Source organism: Aegilops tauschii, unplaced genomic scaffold (assembly GCF_002575655.3).
Source record: "Aegilops tauschii subsp. strangulata cultivar AL8/78 unplaced genomic scaffold, Aet v6.0 Super-Scaffold_244, whole genome shotgun sequence".
NCBI lineage: Eukaryota > Viridiplantae > Streptophyta > Magnoliopsida > Poales > Poaceae > Aegilops > Aegilops tauschii.
Genome location: NW_027332463.1, coordinates 45,124 through 64,788, shown reverse-complemented (window position 1 = coordinate 64,788; position 19,665 = coordinate 45,124).

The following is a 19,665-nucleotide window of genomic DNA, read 5'->3' as shown; positions in this document are numbered from 1 at the left end:
CCTACCGAAAACCATCATGCTTGTTGGCAGAAGCTCCGGTTTGTGAGAAGCATATACCCAAACCTGCCCCAAATAGGACAAAATTTGTACCCAAGGACACAGATTTGATTTTTCAACCAATTTATATGCACTTGAGCATGTGCATGTAGTTCAAATTTGAATTATGCACATAAAATGCATTGAAAACTTAGTTAATGCATAAAAATGTCCAAACGAACCCCGAAAAATCACAAAAAACCACACAACACTCCTGTTGTTCTATGTTGACGCGAGAAAAAAAATTGAAAACAATAAGAGGCAATGGATATCATTTCGTCCCCAAAGGTGGGCCGTTCTCTACCGAAAACCATCATGCTTGTTGGGAGAAGCTCTGGTTTGTGAGAAGCATATACCGAAACCGGCCCCAAAAGGGACAAAATTTGTACCACGGCATGTTGATGCCGCTCCATGATAGCATGCCAAGTTTCATGAATTTAAGACGAGTTTTGGATTTACTAGAATTTAAAAATCAGGCATCTCAATGTTTTGCAGGAAATCAACTGTGCCCCGGTGTTTGAAATTCATTCCCATTTCTTGCATGGGACCTAAGCATGCACCCAAGGACACAGATTTGATTTTTCAACCAATATATATGCACTCGAGCAAGTGCATGTAGTTCAAATTTTAATTATGCACATAAAATGCATTGAAAACTCAGTTAATGCATAAAAATGTCCAAACGAACCCCGAAAAATCACAAAAAATCAAACAACACTCCTGTTGTTCTACGTTGACACGAGAGAAAAAATTGAAAGCAATAAGAGGCAATGGATATCGTTTCATCCCCAAAGGTGGGACGTTCCCTATCGAAAACCATCATGCTTGTTGTGAGAAGCTCCGTTTTGTGAGAAGCATATACCAAATCCTGCCCCAAATGGGACAAAATTTGTACCACGGCATGTTGACTCCGGTCCATGATAGCATGCCAAGTTTCATGAATTTCAGACGAGTTTTGGATTTACTGGAATTTAAAAACCAGGCATCTCAATGTTTTGCCGGCAATCAACGATGCCCCGGTGTTTGAAATTCATTCCCATTTCTTGCATGGGACCTAAGCATGCACCCAAGGACACAGATTTGATTTTTCAACCAATTTATATGCACTTGAGCATGTGCATGTAGTTCAAATTTGAATTATGTACATAAAATGCATTGAAAACTCAGTTAATGCATAAAAATGTCCAAACGAACCCCGAAAAATCACAAAAAATCACACAACACAACTGTTGTTCCATGTTGACACGAGAAAAAAATTGAAAGCAATAAGAGGCAATGGATCTCGTTTCGTCCCCAAAGGTGGCACGTTCCCTACCGAAAACCATCATGCTTGTTGGCAGAAGCTCCGGTTTGTGAGAAGCATATACCCAAACCTGCCCCAAATAGGACAAAATTTGTACCCAAGGACACAGATTTGATTTTTCAACCAATTTATATGCACTTGAGCATGTGCATGTAGTTCAAATTTGAATTATGCACATAAAATGCATTGAAAACTTAGTTAATGCATAAAAATGTCCAAACGAACCCCGAAAAATCACAAAAAACCACACAACACTCCTGTTGTTCTATGTTGACGCGAGAAAAAAAATTGAAAACAATAAGAGGCAATGGATATCATTTCGTCCCCAAAGGTGGGCCGTTCTCTACCGAAAACCATCATGCTTGTTGGGAGAAGCTCCGGTTTGTGAGAAGCATATACCGAAACCGGCCCCAAAAGGGACAAAATTTGTACCACGGCATGTTGATGCCGCTCCATGATAGCATGCCAAGTTTCATGAATTTAAGACGAGTTTTGGATTTACTAGAATTTAAAAACCAGGCATCTCAATGTTTTGCAGGCAATCAACGGTGCCCCGGTGTTTGAAATTCATTCCCATTTCTTGCATGGGACCTAAGCATGCACCCAAGGACACAGATTTGATTTTTCAACCAATATATATGCACTCGAGCAAGTGCATGTAGTTCAAATTTTAATTATGCACATAAAATGCATTGAAAACTCAGTTAATGCATAAAAATGTCCAAACGAACCCCGAAAAATCACAAAAAATCAAACAACACTCCTGTTGTTCGACGTTGACACGAGAGAAAAAATTGAAAGCAATAAGAGGCAATGGATATCGTTTCATCCCCAAAGGTGGGACGTTCCCTATCGAAAACCATCATGCTTGTTGTGAGAAACTCCGTTTTGTGAGAAGCATATACCAAATCCTGCCCCAAATGGGACAAAATTTGTACCACGGCATGTTGACTCCGGTCCATGATAGCATGCCAAGTTTCATGAATTTCAGACGAGTTTTGGATTTACTGGAATTTAAAAACCAGGCATCTCAATGTTTTGCCGGCAATCAACGGTGCCCCGGTGTTTGAAATTCATTCCCATTTCTTGCATGGGACCTAAGCATGCACCCAAGGACACAGATTTGATTTTTCAACCAATTTATATGCACTTGAGCAGGTGCATGTAGTCCAAATTTGAATTATGCACATAAAATGCATTGAAAACTCAGTTAATGCATAAAAATGTCCAAACGAATTCCGAAAAATCACAAAAAATAACACAACACTCCTATTGTTCTATGTTGACACGAGAAAAAAAATTGAAAGCAATAAGAGGCAATGGATCTCGTTTCGTCCCCAAAGGTGGCACGTTCCCTACGGAAAACCATCATGCTTGTTGGCAGAAGCTCCGGTATGTGAGAAGCATATACCCAAACCTGCACCAAATAGGACAAAATTTGTACCACGGCATGTTGATGCCACTCCATGATAGCATGCCAAGTTTCATGAATTTCAGACGAGTTTTGGATTTACTAGTATTTAAAAACCAGGCATCTCAATGTTTTGCCGGCAATCAACGGTGCCCCGGTGTTCGAAATTCATTCCCATTTCTTGCATGGGACCTAAGCATGCACCCAAGGACACAGATTTGATTTTTCAACCAATTTATATGCACTTGAGCATTTGCATGTAGTTCAAAATTGAATTATGCACATAAAATGCATTGAAAACTCAGTTAATGCAAAAAAATGTCCAAACGAACCCCGAAAAATCACAAAAAATAACACAACACTCCTATTGTTCTATGTTGACACGAGAAAAAAATTGAAAGCAATAAGAGGCAATGGATCTCGTTTCGTCCCCAAAGGTGTTACGTTCCCTACCGAAAACCATCATGCTTGTTGGCAGAAGCTCCGGTATGTGAGAAGCATATACCCAAACCTGCCCCAAATAGGACAAAATTTGTACCACGGCATGTTGATGCCGCTCCATGATAGCATGCCAAGTTTCATGAATTTCAGACGAGTTTTGGATTTACTAGTATTTAAAAACCAGACATCTCAATGTTTTGCCGGCAATCAACGGTGCCCCGGTGTTCGAAATTCATTCCCATTTCTTGCATGGGACCTAAGCATGCACCCAAGGACACAGATTTGATTTTACAACCAATTTATATGCACTTGAGCATGTGCATGTAGTTCAAATTTGAATTATGCACATAAAATGCATTGAAAACTCAGTTAATGCATAAAAATGTCCAAACGAACCCCGAAAAATCACAAAAAATCACACAACACTCCTGTTGTCCTATGTTGACACGAGAAAAAAAGTTGGAAGGAATAAGAGGCAATGATATCGTTTCGTCCCCAAAGTGGGACGTTCCCTACCGAAAACCATCATGCTTGTTGTGAGAAGCTCCGGTTTGTGAGAAGCATATACCCAAACCTGCCCCAAATAGGACAAAAAATTTACCACGACATGTTGATGCCGCTCCATGATAGCATGCCAAGTTTCATGAATTTCAGACGAGTTTTGGATTTACTAAAATTTAAAAACAAGGCATCTCAATGTTTTTCCGGCAATCAACGGTGCCCCGGTGTTCAAAATTCATTCCCATTTCTTGCATGGGACCTAAGCATGCACGCAAGGACACAGATTTGATTTTTTTCAACCAATTTATATGCACTTGAGCATGTGCATGTAGTTCAGATTTGAATTATGCACATAAAATGCATTGAAAACTCAGTTAATGCATAAAAATGTCCAAATGAACCCCGAAAAATCACAAAAAATCACACAAAACTACTGTTGTTCCATGTTGACATGAGAAAAATAAATTGAAAGCAATAAGAGGCAATGGATATCGTTTCGTCCCCAAAGGTGGGACGTTCCCTACCGAAAAACCATCATGCTTGTTGTGAGAAGCTCCGGTTTGTGAGAAGCATATACCCAAACCTGTCCCAAAAGGGACAAAATTTGTACCAGGGCATGTTGATGCCGCTCCATGATAGCATGCCAAGTTTCATGAATTTCAGACGAGTTTTGGATTTACTAGAATTTAAAAACCAGGCATCTCAATGTTTTGGAGGCAATCAACGGTGCCCCGGTGTTTGAAATTCATTCCCATTTCTTGCATGGGACCTAAGCATGCACCCAAGGACAGAGATTTGATTTTTCAACCAATATATACGCACTCGAGCAAGTGCATGTAGTTCAAATTTGAATTATGCACATAAAATGCATTGAAAACTCAGTTAATGCATAAAAATGTCCAAACGAACCCCGAAAAATCAGAAAAAATCACACAACACTCCTGTTGTTCTATGTTGACACGAGAGAAAAAATTGTAAGCAATGGATATCGTTTCGTCCCCAAAGGTGGGACGTTCCCTACCGAAAACCATCATGCTTGTTGTGAGAAGCTCCGGTTTGTGAGAAGCATATACCAAATCCTGCCCCAAATGGGACAAAATTTGTACCACGGCATGTTGATGCCGGTCCATGATAGCATGCCAAGTTTCATGAATTTCAGACGAGTTTTGGATTTACTGGAATTTAAAAACCAGGCATCTCAATGTTTTGCCGGCAATCAACGGTGCCCCCATGTTTGAAATTCATTCCCATTTCTTGCATGGGACCAAAGCATGCATCCAAGGACACAGATTTGATTTTTCAACCAATTTATATGCACTTGAGCATGTGCATGTAGTTCAAATTTGAATTATGCACATAAAATGCATTGAAAACTCAGTTAATGCATAAAAATGTCCAAACGAACCCCGAAAAATCACAAAAAATAACACAACACTCCTATTGTTCTATGTTGACACGAGAAAAAAAATTGAAAGCAATAAGAGGCAATGGATCTCGTTTCGTCCCCAAAGGTGGCACGTTCCCTACCGAAAACCCGCATGCTTGTTGGCAGAAGCTCCGGTATGTGAGAAGCATATACCCAAACCTGCACCAAATAGGACAAAATTTGTACCACGGCATGTTGATGCCGCTCCATGATAGCATGCCAAGTTTCATGAATTTCAGACGAGTTTTGGATTTACTAGTATTTAAAACCCAGGCATCTCAATGTTTTGCCGGCAATCAACGGTGCCCCGGTGTTCGAAATTCATTCCCATTTCTTGCATGGGACCTAAGCATGCACCCAAGGACACAGATTTGATTTTTCAACCAATTTATATGCACTTGAGCATGTGCATGTAGTTCAAATTTGAATTATGCACATAAAATGCATTGAAAACTCAGTTAATGCATAAAAATGTCCAAACGAACCCCGAAAAAATCACAAAAAATAACACAACACTCCTATTGTTCTATGTTGACACGAGAAAAAATATTGAAAGCAATAAGAGGCAATGGATCTCGTTTCCTCCCCAAAGGTGTTACGTTCCCTACCGAAAACCATCATGCTTGTTGGCAGAAGCTCCGGTATCTGAGAAGCATATACCCAAACCTGCCCCAAATAGGACAAAATTTGTACCACGGCATGTTGATGCCGCTCCATGATAGCATGCCAAGTTTCATGAATTTCAGACGAGTTTTGGATTTACTAGTATTTAAAAACCAGGCATCTCAATGTTTTGCCGGCAATCAACGGTGCCCCGGTGTTCGAAATTCATTCCCATTTCTTGCATGGGACCTAAGCATGCACCCAAGGACACAGATTTGATTTTTCAACCAATTTATATGCACTTGAGCATGTGCATGTAGTTCAAATTTGAATTATGCACATAAAATGCATTGAAAACTCAGTTAATGCATAAAAATGTCCAAACGAACCCCGAAAAATCACACAACACTCCTGATGTCCTATGTTGACACGAGAAAATTTTTTGAAAGCAATAAGAGGCAATGATATCGTTTCGTCCCCAAAGTGGGACGTTCCCTACCGAAAACCATCATGCTTGTTGTGAGAAGCTCCGGTTTGTGAGAAGCATATACCCAAACCTGCCCCAAATAGGACAAAAAATTTACCACGACATGTTGATGCCGCTCCATGATAGCATGCCAAGTTTCATGAATTTCAGACGAGTTTTGGATTTACTAAAATTTAAAAACCAGGCATCTCAATGTTTTGCCGGCAATCAACGGTGCCCCGGTGTTCAAAATTCATTCCCATTTCTTGCATGGGACCTAAGCATGCACGCAAGGACACAGATTTGATTTTTTTTCAACCAATTTATATGCACTTGAGCATGTGCATGTAGTTCAGATTTGAATTATGCACATAAAATGCATTGAAAACTCGGTTAATGCATAAAGATGTCCAAATGAACCCCGAAAAATCACAAAAAATCACACAAAACTACTGTTGTTCCATGTTGACATGAGAAAAATAAATTGAAAGCAATAAGAGGCAATGGATATCGTTTCGTCCCCAAAGGTGGGACGTTCCCTACCGAAAAACCATCATGCTTGTTGTGAGAAGCTCCGGTTTGTGAGAAGCATATACCCAAACCTGTCCCAAAAGGGACAAAATTTGTACCAGGGCATGTTGATGCCGCTCCATGATAGCATGCCAAGTTTCATGAATTTCAGACGAGTTTTGGATTTACTAGAATTTAAAAACCAGGCATCTCAATGTTTTGGAGGCAATCAACGGTGCCCCGGTGTTTGAAATTCATTCCCATTTCTTGCATGGGACCTAAGCATGCACCCAAGGACAGAGATTTGATTTTTCAACCAATATATACGCACTCGAGCAAGTGCATGTAGTTCAAATTTGAATTATGCACATAAAATGCATTGAAAACTCAGTTAATGCATAAAAATGTTCAAACGAACCCCGAAAAATCAGAAAAAATCACACAACACTCCTGTTGTTCTATGTTGACACTAGAAAAAAATTTGAAAGCAATAAGAGGCAATGGATATCTTTTCGTCCACAAAGGTGGGACGTTCCCTACCGAAAACCATCATGCTTGTTGTGAGAAGCTCCGGTTTGTGAGAACATATACCAAATCCTGCTCCAAATGGGACAAAATTTGTACCACGGCATGTTGATGCCGGTCCATGATAGCATGCCAAGTTTCATGAATTTCAGACGAGTTTTGGATTTACTAGAATTTAAAAACCAGGCATCTCAATGTTTTGCTGGCAATCAACGGTGCCCCGGTGTTCGAAATTCATTCCCATTTCTTGCATGGGACCTAAGCATGCACCCAGGGACACAGATTTGATTTTTCAACCAATTTATATGCACTTGAGCATGTGCATGTAGTTCAAATTTGAATTATGCACATAAAATGCATTGAAAACTCAGTTAATGCATAAAAATGTCCAAACGAAACCCGAAAAATCACAAAAAATCACAGAACACTCCTGTTGTTCTATGTTGACACGAGAAAAAAATTTGAAAGCAATAAGAGGCAATGGATATCTTTTCGTCCACAAAGGTGGGACGTTCCCTACCGAAAACCATCATGCTTGTTGTGAGAAGCTCCGGTTTGTGAGAAGCATATACCAAATCCTGCCCCAAATGGGACAAAATTTGTACCATGGCATGTTGATGCCGGTCCATGATAGCATGCCAAGTTTCATGAATTTCATACGAGTTTTGGATTTACTAGAATTTAAAAACCAGGCATCTCAATGTTTTGCTGGCAATCAACGGTGCCCCGGTGTTCGAAATTCATTCCCATTTGTTGCATGGGACCTAAGCATGAACCCAAGGACACAGATTTGATTTTTCAACCAATTTATATGCACTTGAGCATGTGCATGTAGTTCAAATTTGAATTATGTACATAAAATGCATTGAAAACTCAGTTAATGCATAAAAATGTCCAAACGAACCCCGAAAAATCACAAAAAATCACACAACACTCCTGTTGTTCTATGTTGACACGAGAAAAAAAAATTGAAAGCAATAAGAGGTAATGGATCTCGTTTCGTCCCCAAAGGTGGCACGTTCGCTACCGAAAACCATCATGCTTGTTGGCAGAAGCTCCGGTTTGTGAGAAGCATATACCCAAACCTGCCCCAAATAGGACAAAATTTGTACCACGGCATGTTGATGCCGCTCCATGATAGCATGCCAAGTTTCATGAATTTCAGACGAGTTTTGGATTTACTAGAATTTAAAAACCAGGCATCTCAATGTTTTGCCGGCAATCAACGGTGCCCCGGTGTTCGAAATTCATTCCCATTTCTTGCATGGGACCTAAGCATGCACCCAAGGACACATATTTGATATTTCAACCAATTTATATGCACTTGAGCATGTGCATGTAGTTCAAATTTGAATTATGCACATAAAATGCATTGAAAACTCAGTTAATGCATGAAAATGTCCAAACGAACCCCGAAAAATCACAAAAAATCACACAACACTCCTATTGTCCTATGTTGACACGAGAAAAAAATTTGAAAGCAATAAGAGGCAATGGATATCATTTCGTCCCCAAAGTGGGACCTTCCCTAATGAAAACCATCATGCTTGTTGTGACAAGCTCCGGTTTGTGAGAAGCATATACCCAAACCTGCCCCAAATAGGACAAAAAATTTACCACGGCATGTTGATGCCGCTCCATGATAGCATGCCAAGTTTCATGAATTTCAGACGAGCTTTGGATTTACAAAAATTTAAAAACCATGCATCTCAATGTTTTGCCGGCAATCAACGGTGCCCCGGTGTTCAAAATTCATTCCCATTTCTTGCATGGGACCTAAGCATGCACCCAGGACACAGATTTGATTTTTCAACCAATTTATATGCACTTGAGCATGCGCACGTAGTTCAAATTTGAATTATGCACATAAAATGCATTGAAAACTCAGTTAATGCATAAAAATGTCCAAATGAACCCCGAAAAATCACAAAAAATAACACAAAACTACTGTTTTTCCATGTTGACACGAGAAAAAAATTGAAAGCAATAAGAGGCAATGGATATCGTTTCGTCCCCAAAGGTGGCACGTTCCCTACCGAAAATCATCATGCTTGTTGTGAGAAGCTCCGGTTTGTGAGAAGCATATTCCCAAACCTGCCCCAAATGGGACAAAATTTGTACCACGGCATGTTGATGCCGCTACATGATAGCATGCCAAGTTTCATGAATTTCAGACGAGTTTTGGATTTACTAGAATTTAAAAACCAGGCATCTCAATATTTTGCTGGCAATCAACGGTGCCCTGGTTTTTGAAATTCATTCACATTTCTTGCATGGGACCTAAGCATGCACCCAAGGACACAGATTTGATTTTTCAACCAATATATATGCACTCGAGCAAGTGCATGTAGTTGAAATTTGAATTATGCCCATAAAATGCATTGAAAACTCAGTTAATGCATAAAAATGTCCAAACGAACCCCGAAAAATCACAAAAAATAAAACAACACTCCTGTTGTTCTATGTGGACACGAGAGAAAAAATTGAAAGCAATAACAGGCAATGGATATCATTTCGTCCCCAAAGGTGGGACGTTCCCTACCGAAAATAATCATGCTTGTTGTGAGAAGCTCCGGTTTGTGAGAAGCATATACCAAATCCTGCCCCAAATGGGACAAATTTGTACCACGACATGTTGATGCCGCTGCATGATAGCATGCCAAGTTTCATGAATTTCAGACCAGTTTTGGATTTACTAGAATTGAAAACCAGGCATCTCAATGTTTTGCCGGCAATCAACGGTGCCCCGGCGTTTGAAATTCATTCCCATTTCTTGCATGGGACCTAAGCATGCACCCAAGGACACAGATTTGATTTTTCAACCAATTTATATGCACTTGAGCATGTGCATGTAGTTCAAATTTGAATTATGCACATAAAATGCATTGAAAACTCAGCTAATGCATAATAATGTCCAAACGAACCCCGAAAAATCACAAAAAATCACACAACACTCCTGTTGTCCTATGTTGACACGAGAAAAAAATTTGAAAGCAATAAGAGGCAATGGATATCGTTTCGTCCCCAAAGTGGGACGTTCCGTACCGAAAACCATCATGCTTCTTGTGAGAAGCTCTGGTTTGTGAAAAGCATATACCCAAACCTGCCCCAAATAGGACAAAAAATTTACCACGGCATGTTGATGCAGCTCCATGATAGCATGCCAAGTTTCATGAATTTCAGACGAGTTTTGGATTTACTAGAATTTAAAAACCAGGCATCTCAATGTTTTGCTGGCAATCAACGGTGCCCCGGTGTTAGAAATTCATTCCCATTTGTTCCATGGGACCTAAGCATGCACCCAAGGACACAGATTTGATTTTTCAACCAATTTATATGCACTTGAGCATGTGCATGTAGTTCAAATTTGAATTATGCACATAAAATGCATTGAAAACTCAGTTAATGCATAAAAATGTCCAAACGAACCCCGAAAAATCACAAAAAATCACACAACACTCCTGTTGTTCTATGTTGACACGAGAAAAAAATTTGAAAGCAATAAGAGGTAATGGATCTCGTTTCGTCCCCAAAGGTGGCACGTTCCCTACCGAAAACCATCATGCTTGTTGGCAGAAGCTCCGGTTTGTGAGAAGCATATACCCAAACCGGCCCCAAATAGGACAAAATTTGTACCACGGCATGTCGATGCCGCTCCATGATAGCATGCCAAGTTTCATGAATTTCAGACGAGTTTTGGATTTACTAGAATTTAAAAACCAGGCATCTCAATGTTTTGCTGGCAATCAACGGTGCCCCGGTGTTAGAAATTCATTCCCATTTGTTGCATGGGACCTAAGCATGCACCCAAGGACACAGATTTGATTTTTCAACCAATTTATATGCACTTGAGCATGTGCATGTAGTTCAAATTTGAATTATGCACATAAAATGCATTGAAAACTCAGTTAATGCATGAAAATGTGCAAACGAACCCCGAAAAATCACAAAAAATCACACAACACTCCTGTTGTTCTATGTTGACACGAGAAAAAAAAATTGAAAGCAATAAGAGGTAATGGATCTCGTTTCGTCCCCAAAGGTGGCACGTTCCCTACCGAAAACCATCATGCTTGTTGGCAGAAGCTCCGGTTTGTGAGATGCATATACCCAAACCTGCCCCAAATAGGACAAAATTTGTACCACGGCATGTTGATGCCGCTCCATGATAGCATGCCAAGTTTCATGAATTTCAGACGAGTTTTGGATTTACTAGAATTTAAAAACCAGGCATCTCCATGTTTTGCCGGCAATCAACGGTGCCGCGGTGTTCGAAATTCATTCCCATTTCTTGCATGGGACCTAAGCATGCACCCAAGGACACAGATTTGATTTTTCAACCAATTTATATGCACTTGAGCATGTACACGTAGTTCAAATTTGAATTATGCACATAAAATGCATTGCAAACTCAGTTAATGCATGAAAATGTCCAAACGAACCCCGAAAAATCACAAAAAATCACACAACACTCCTATTGTCCTATGTTGACACGAGAAAAAAATTTGAAAGCAATAAGAGGCAATGGATATCGTTTTGTCCCCAAAGTGGGACTTTCCCTAACGAAAACCATCATGCTTGTTGTGAGAAGCTCCGGTTTGTGAGAAGCATATACCCAAACCTGCCCCAAATAGAACAAAAAATTTACCACGGCATGTTGATGCCGCTCCATGATAGCATGCCAAGTTTCATGAATTTCAGACGAGTTTTGGATTTACTAAAATTTAAAAACCAGGCATCTCAATGTTTTGCCGGCAATCAACGGTGCCCCGGTGTTCAAAATTCATTCACATTTCTTGCATGGGACCTAAGCATGCACCCAAGGACACAGATTTGATTTTTCAACCAATTTATATGCACTTGAGCATGCGCATGTAGTTCAAATTTGAATTATGCACATAAAATGCATTGAAAACTCAGTTAATGCATAAAAATGTCCAAATGAACCCCGAAAAATCACAAAAAATCACACAAAACTACTGTTTTTCCATGTTGACACGAGAAAAAAAATTGAAAGCAATAAGAGGCAATGGATATCGTTTCGTCCCCAAAGGTGGCACGTTCCCTACCGAAAATCATCATGCTTGTTGTGAGAAGCTCCGGTTTGTGAGAAGCATATACCCAAACCTGCCCCCAAATGGGACAAAATTTGTACCACGGCATGTTGATGCCGCTACATGATAGCATGCCAAGTTTCACGAATTTCAGACAAGTTTTGGATTTACTAGAATTTAAAAACCAGGCATCTCAATGTTTTGCTGGCAATCAACGGTGCCATGGTGTTTGAAATTCATTCCCATTTCTTGCATGGGACCTAAGCATTCACCCAAGGACACAGATTTGATTTTTCAACCAATTGATATGCACTGGAGCATGTGCATGTAGTTCAAATTTCAATTATGCACATAAAATGCATTGAAAATTCAGTTAATGCATACAAATGTCCAAACGAACCCCGAAAATCACAAAAAATCACACAAAACTACTATTGTTCCATGTTGAGACGAGAAAAAAATTGAAAGCAATAAGAGGCAATGGATATCGTTTCGTCCCCAAAGGTGGCACGTTCCCTACCGAAAACCATCATGCTTGTTGGGCGAAGCTCCGGATTGTGAGAAGCATATACCCGAACCTGCCCCAAATAGGACAAAATTTGTACCACGACATGTTGATGCCGCTCCATGATAGCATGCCAAGTTTCATGAATTTCAGACGAGTTTTGGATTTATTAGAATTTAAAAACCAGGCATCTCAATATTTTGCAGGCAATCAACGGTGCCCTGGTGTTTGAAATTCATTCCCATTTCTTGCATGGGACCTAAGCATGCACCCAAGGACACATATTTGAATTTTCAACCAATATATATGCACTCGAGCAAGTGCATGTAGTTCAAATTTGAATTATGCACATAAAATGCATTGAAAACTCAGTTAATGCATAAAAATGTCCAAACGAACCCCGAAAAATCACAAAAAATAAAACAACACTCCTGTTGTTCTATGTGGACACGAGAGAAAAAATTGAAAGCAATAACAGGCAATGGATATCATTTCGTCCCCAAAGGTGGGACGTTCCCTACCGAAAACAATCATGCTTGTTGTGAGAAGCTCCGGTTTGTGAGAAGCATATACCAAATCCTGCCCCAAATGGGACAAATTTCTACCACGACATGTTGATGCCGCTCCATGATAGCATGCCAAGTTTCATGAATTTCAGACCAATTTTGGATTTACTAGAATTTAAAAACCAGGCATCTCAATGTTTTGCCGGCAATCAACGGTGCCCCGGTGTTTGAAATTCATTACCATTTCTTGCATGGGACCTAAGCATGCACCCAAGGACACAGATTTGATTTTTCAACCAATTTATATGCACTTGAGCATGTGCATGTAGTTCAAATTTGAATTATGCACATAAAATGCATTGAAAACTCAGTTAATGCATAAAAATGTCCAAACGAACCCCGAAAAATCACAAACAATCACACAACACTCCTGTTGTTCTATGTTGACACGAGAAAAAAATTTGAAAGCAATAAGAGGTAATGGATCTCGTTTCGTCCCCAAAGGTGGCACGTTCCCTACCGAAAACCATCATACTTGTTGGCAGAAGCTCCGGTTTGTGAGATGCATATACCCAAACCTGCCCCTAATAGGACAAAATTTGTACCACGGCATGTTGATGCCGCTCCATGATAGCATGCCAAGTTTCATGAATTTCAGACGAGTTTTGGATTTACTAGAATTTAAAAACCAGGCATCTCAATGTTTTGCCGGCAATCAACGGTGCCCCGGTGTTCGAAATTCATTCCCATTTCTTGCATGGGACCTATGCATGCACCCAAGGACACAGATTTGATTTTTCAACCAATTTATATGCACTTGAGCATGTGCACGTAGTTCAAATTTGAATTATGCACATAAAATGCATTGAAAACTCAGTTAATGCATGAAAATGTCCAAACGAACCCCGAAAAATCACAAAAAATCACACAACACTCCTATTGTCCTATGTTGACACGAGAAAAAAATTTGAAAGCAATAAGAGGCAATGGATATCGTTTCGTCCCCAAAGTGGGACGTTCCCTAACGAAAACCATCATGCTTGTTGTGAGAAGCTCCGGTTTGTGAGAAGCATATACCCAAACCTTCCCCAAATAGAACAAAAAATTTACCACGACATGTTGATGCCACTCCATGATAGCATGCCAAGTTTCATGAATTTCAGACGAGTTTTGGATTTACTAAAATTTAAAAACCAGGCATCTCAATGTTTTGCCGGCAATCAACGGTGCCCCGGTGTTCAAAATTCATTCCCATTTCTTGCACGGGACCTAAGCATGCACCCAAGGACACATATTTGATTTTTCAACCAATTTATATGCACTTGAGCATGTGCATGTAGTTCAAATTTGAATTATGCACATAAAATGCATTGAAAACTCAATTAATGCATAAAAATGTCCAAACGAACCCCGAAAAATCACAAACAATCACACAACACTCCTGTTGTTCTATGTTGACACGAGAAAAAAATTTGAAAGCAATAAGAGGTAATGGATCTCGTTTCGTCCCCAAAGGTGGCACGTTCCCTACCGAAAACCATCATACTTGTTGGCAGAAGCTCCGGTTTGTGAGATGCATATACCCAAACCTGCCCCTAATAGGACAAAATTTGTACCACGGCATGTTGATGCCGCTCCATGATAGCATGCCAAGTTTCATGAATTTCAGACGAGTTTTGGATTTACTAGAATTTAAAAACCAGGCATCTCAATGTTTTGCCGGCAATCAACGGTGCCCCGGTGTTCGAAATTCATTCCCATTTCTTGCATGGGACCTATGCATGCACCCAAGGACACAGATTTGATTTTTCAACCAATTTATATGCACTTGAGCATGTGCACGTAGTTCAAATTTGAATTATGCACATAAAATGCATTGAAAACTCAGTTAATGCATGAAAATGTCCAAACGAACCCCGAAAAATCACAAAAAATCACACAACACTCCTATTGTCCTATGTTGACACGAGAAAAAAATTTGAAAGCAATAAGAGGCAATGGATATCGTTTCGTCCCCAAAGTGGGACGTTCCCTAACGAAAACCATCATGCTTGTTGTGAGAAGCTCCGGTTTGTGAGAAGCATATACCCAAACCTTCCCCAAATAGAACAAAAAATTTACCACGGCATGTTGATGCCACTCCATGATAGCATGCCAAGTTTCATGAATTTCAGACGAGTTTTGGATTTACTAAAATTTAAAAACCAGGCATCTCAATGTTTTGCCGGCAATCAACGGTGCCCCGGTGTTCAAAATTCATTCCCATTTCTTGCATGGGACCTAAGCATGCACCCAAGGACACAGATTTGATTTTTCAACCAATTTATATGCACTTGAGCATGCGCATGTAGTTCAAATTTGAATTATGCACATAAAATGCATTGAAAACTCAGTTAATGCATAAAAATTTCCAAATGAACCCCGAAAAATCACAAAAAATCACACAAAACTACTGTTTTTCCATGTTGACATGAGAAAAAAATTAGAAAGCAATAAGAGGCAATGGATATCGTTTCGTCCCCAAAGGTGGCACGTTCCCTACCGAAAATCATCATGCTTGTTGTGAGAAGCTCCGGTTTGTGAGAAGCATATACCCAAACCTGCCCCCAAATGGGACAAAATTTGTACCACGGCATGTTGATGCCGCTACATGATAGCATGCCAAGTTTCACGAATTTCAGACGAGTTTTGGATTTACTAGAATTTAAAAACCAGGCATCTCAATGTTTTGCTGCCAATCAACGGTGCCCTGGTGTTTGAAATTCATTCCCATTTCTTGCATGGGACCTAAGCATGCACCCAAGGACACAGATTTGATTTTTCAACCAATTGATATGCACTGGAGCATGTGCATGTAGTTCAAATTTCAATTATGCACATAAAATGCATTGAAAATTCAGTTAATGCATACAAATGTCCAAACGAACCCCGAAAATCACAAAAAATCACACAAAACTACTGTTGTTCCATGTTGACACGAGAAAAAAATTGAAAGCAATAAGAGGCAATGGATATCGTTTCGTCCCCAAAGGTGGCACGTTCCCTACCGAAAACAATCATGCTTGTTGGGAGAAGCTCCGGTTTGTGAGAAGCATATACCCGAGCCTGCCCCAAATAGGACAAAATTTGTACCACGGCATGTTGATGCCGCTCCATGATAGCATGCCAAGTTTCATGAATTTCAGACGAGTTTTGGATTTACTAGAATTTAAAACCAGGCATCTCAATATTTTGCAGGCAATCAACGGTGCCCTGGTGTTTGAAATTCATTCCCATTTCTTGCATGGGACCTAAGCATGCACCCAAGGACACAGATTTGATTTTTCAACCAATATATATGCACTCGAGCAAGTGCATGTAGTTCAAATTTGAATTATGCACATAAAATGCATTGAAAACTCAGTTAATGCATAAAAATGTCCAAACGAACCCCGAAAAATCACAAAAAATAAAACAACACTACTGTTGTTCTATGTGGACACGAGAGAAAAAATTGAAAGCAATAACAGGCAATGGATATCATTTCGTCCCCAAAGGTGGGACTTTCCCTACCGAAACCAATCATGCTTGTTGTGAGAAGCTCCGGTTTGTGAGAAGCATATACCAAATCCTGCCCCAAATGGGACAAATTTCTACCACGACATGTTGATGCCGCTCCATGATAGCATGCCAAGTTTCATGAATTTCAGACCAGTTTTGGATTTACTAGAATTGAAAAACCAGGCATCTCAATGTTTTGCCGGCAATCAACGGTGCCCCGGTGTTTGAAATTCATTCCCATTTCTTGCATGGGACCTAAGCATGCACCCAAGGACACAGATTTGATTTTTCAACCAATTTATATGCACTCGAGCATGTGCATGTAGTTCAAATTTGAATTATGCACATAAAATGCATTGAAAACTCAGTTAATGCATAAAAATGTCCAAACGAACCCCGAAAAATCACAAAAAATAACACAACACTCCTGTTGTCCTATGTTGACACGAGAAAAAAAATTGAAAGCAATAAGAGGCAATGGATATCGTTTCGTCCCCAAAGTGGGACGTTCCCTACCGAAAACCATCATGCTTGTTGTGAGAAGCTCCGGTTTGTGAGAAGCATATACCCAAACCTGCCCCAAATAGGACAAAAAATTTCCCACGGCATGTTGATGCCGCTCCATGATAGCATGCCAAGTTTCATGAATTTCAGACGAGTTTTGGATTTACTAAAATTTAAAAACCAGGCATCTCAATGTTTTGCCGGCAATCAACGGTGCCCCGGTGTTCGAAATTCATTCCCTTTTCTTGCATGGGACCTAAGCATGCACGCAAGGACACAGATTTGATTTTTCAACCAATTTATATGCACTTGAGCATGTGCATGTAGTTCAAATTTGAATTATGCACATAAAATGCATTGAAAACTCAGTTAATGCATAAAAATGTCCAAATGAACCCCCAAAACTCAAAAAATCACACAAAACTACTATTGTTCCATGCTGACACGAGAAAAAAATTGACAGCGATAAGAGGCAATGGATATCGTTTCGTCCCCAAAGGTGGGACGTTCCCTACCGAAAACCATCATGCTTGTTGTGAGAAGCTCCGGTTTGTGAGAAGCATATACCCAAACCTGTCCCAAAAGGGACAAAATTTGTATCACGGCATGTTGATGCCGCTCCATGATAGCATGCCAAGTTTCATGAATTTTAGACGAGTTTTGGATTTACTAGAATTTAAAAACCAGGCATCTCAATGTTTTGCAGGCAATCAACGGTGCCGCGGTGTTTGAAATTCATTCCCATTTCTTGCATGGGACCTAAGCATGCACCCAAGGACACAGATTTGATTTTTCAACCAATATATACGCACTCGAGCAAGTGCATTTAGTTCAAATTAGAATGATGCACATAAAATGCATTGAAAACTCAGTTAATGCATAAAAATGTCCAAACGAACCCCGAAAAATCACAAAAAATCACACAACACTCCTGTTGTTCTATGTTGACACGAGAAAAAATTGAAAGCAATAAGAGGCAATGGATATCTTTTCGTCCCCAAAGGTGGGACATTCCCTACCGAAAACCATCATGCTTGTTGTGAGAAGCTCCGGTTTGTGAGAAGCATATACCAAATCCTGCCCCAAATGGGACAAAATTTGTACCACGGCATGTTGATGCCAGTCCATGATAGCATGCCAAGTTTCATGAATTTCAGACGAGTTTTGGATTTACTGGACTTTAAAAACCAGGCATCTCAATGTTTTGCCGGCAATCAACGGTGCCCCGGTGTTTGAAATTCATTCCCATTTCTTGCATGGGACCTAAGCATGCATCCAAGGACACAGATTTGATTTTTCAACCAATTTATATGCACTTGAGCATGTGCATGTAGTTCAAATTTGAATTATGCACATAAAATGCATTGAAAACTTAGTTAATGCATAAAAATGTCCAAACGAACCCCGAAAAATCACAAAAAATCACACAGCATTCCTGTTGTTCTATGTTGACACGAGAAAAAAATTTGAAAGCAATAAGAGGCAATGGATATCTTTTCGTCCCCAACGGTGGGACGTTCCCTACCGAAAACCATCATGCTTGTTGGCAGAAGCTCTGGTTTGTGAGAAGCATATACCAAATCCTGCCCCAAATGGGACAAAATTTGTACCACGGCATGTTGATGCCGGTCCATGATAGCATGCCAAGTTTCATGAATTTCAGACGAGTTTTGGATTTACTAGAATCTAAAAACCAGGCATCTCAATGTTTTGTCGGCAATCAACGGTGCCCCGTTGTTTGAATTTTCATTCCCATTTCTTGCATGGGACCTAAGCATGCACTCAAGGACACAAATTTGATTTTTCAACCAATTTATATGCACTGGAGCATGTGCATGTAGTTCAAATTTGAATTATGCACATAAAATGCATTGAAAACTCAGTTAATGCATAAAAATGTCCAAACAAACCCCGAAAAATCACAAAAATTCACACAACACTCCTATTGTGCTATGTTGACACGAGAAAAAAATTGAAAGCAATAAGAGGCAATGGATATCGTTTCGTCCCCAAAGGTGGGACGTTCCCTAACGAAAACCATCATTGTTGTTGTGAGAAGCTCCAGTTTGTGAGAAGCATATACCCAAACCTGCCCCAAAAAGGACCAAATTTGTACCACGGCATGTTGATACCGCTCCATGATAGCATGCCAAGTTTCATGAATTTCAGACGAGTTTTGGATTTACTAGAATTTAAAAACCAGGCATCTCAATGTTTTGCCGGCAATCAACGGTGCTCTGGTGTTTGAAATTCATTCCCATTTCTTGCATGGGACCTAAGCATGCACCCAAGGACACAGATTTGATTTTTCAACCAATTTATTTGCACTAGAGC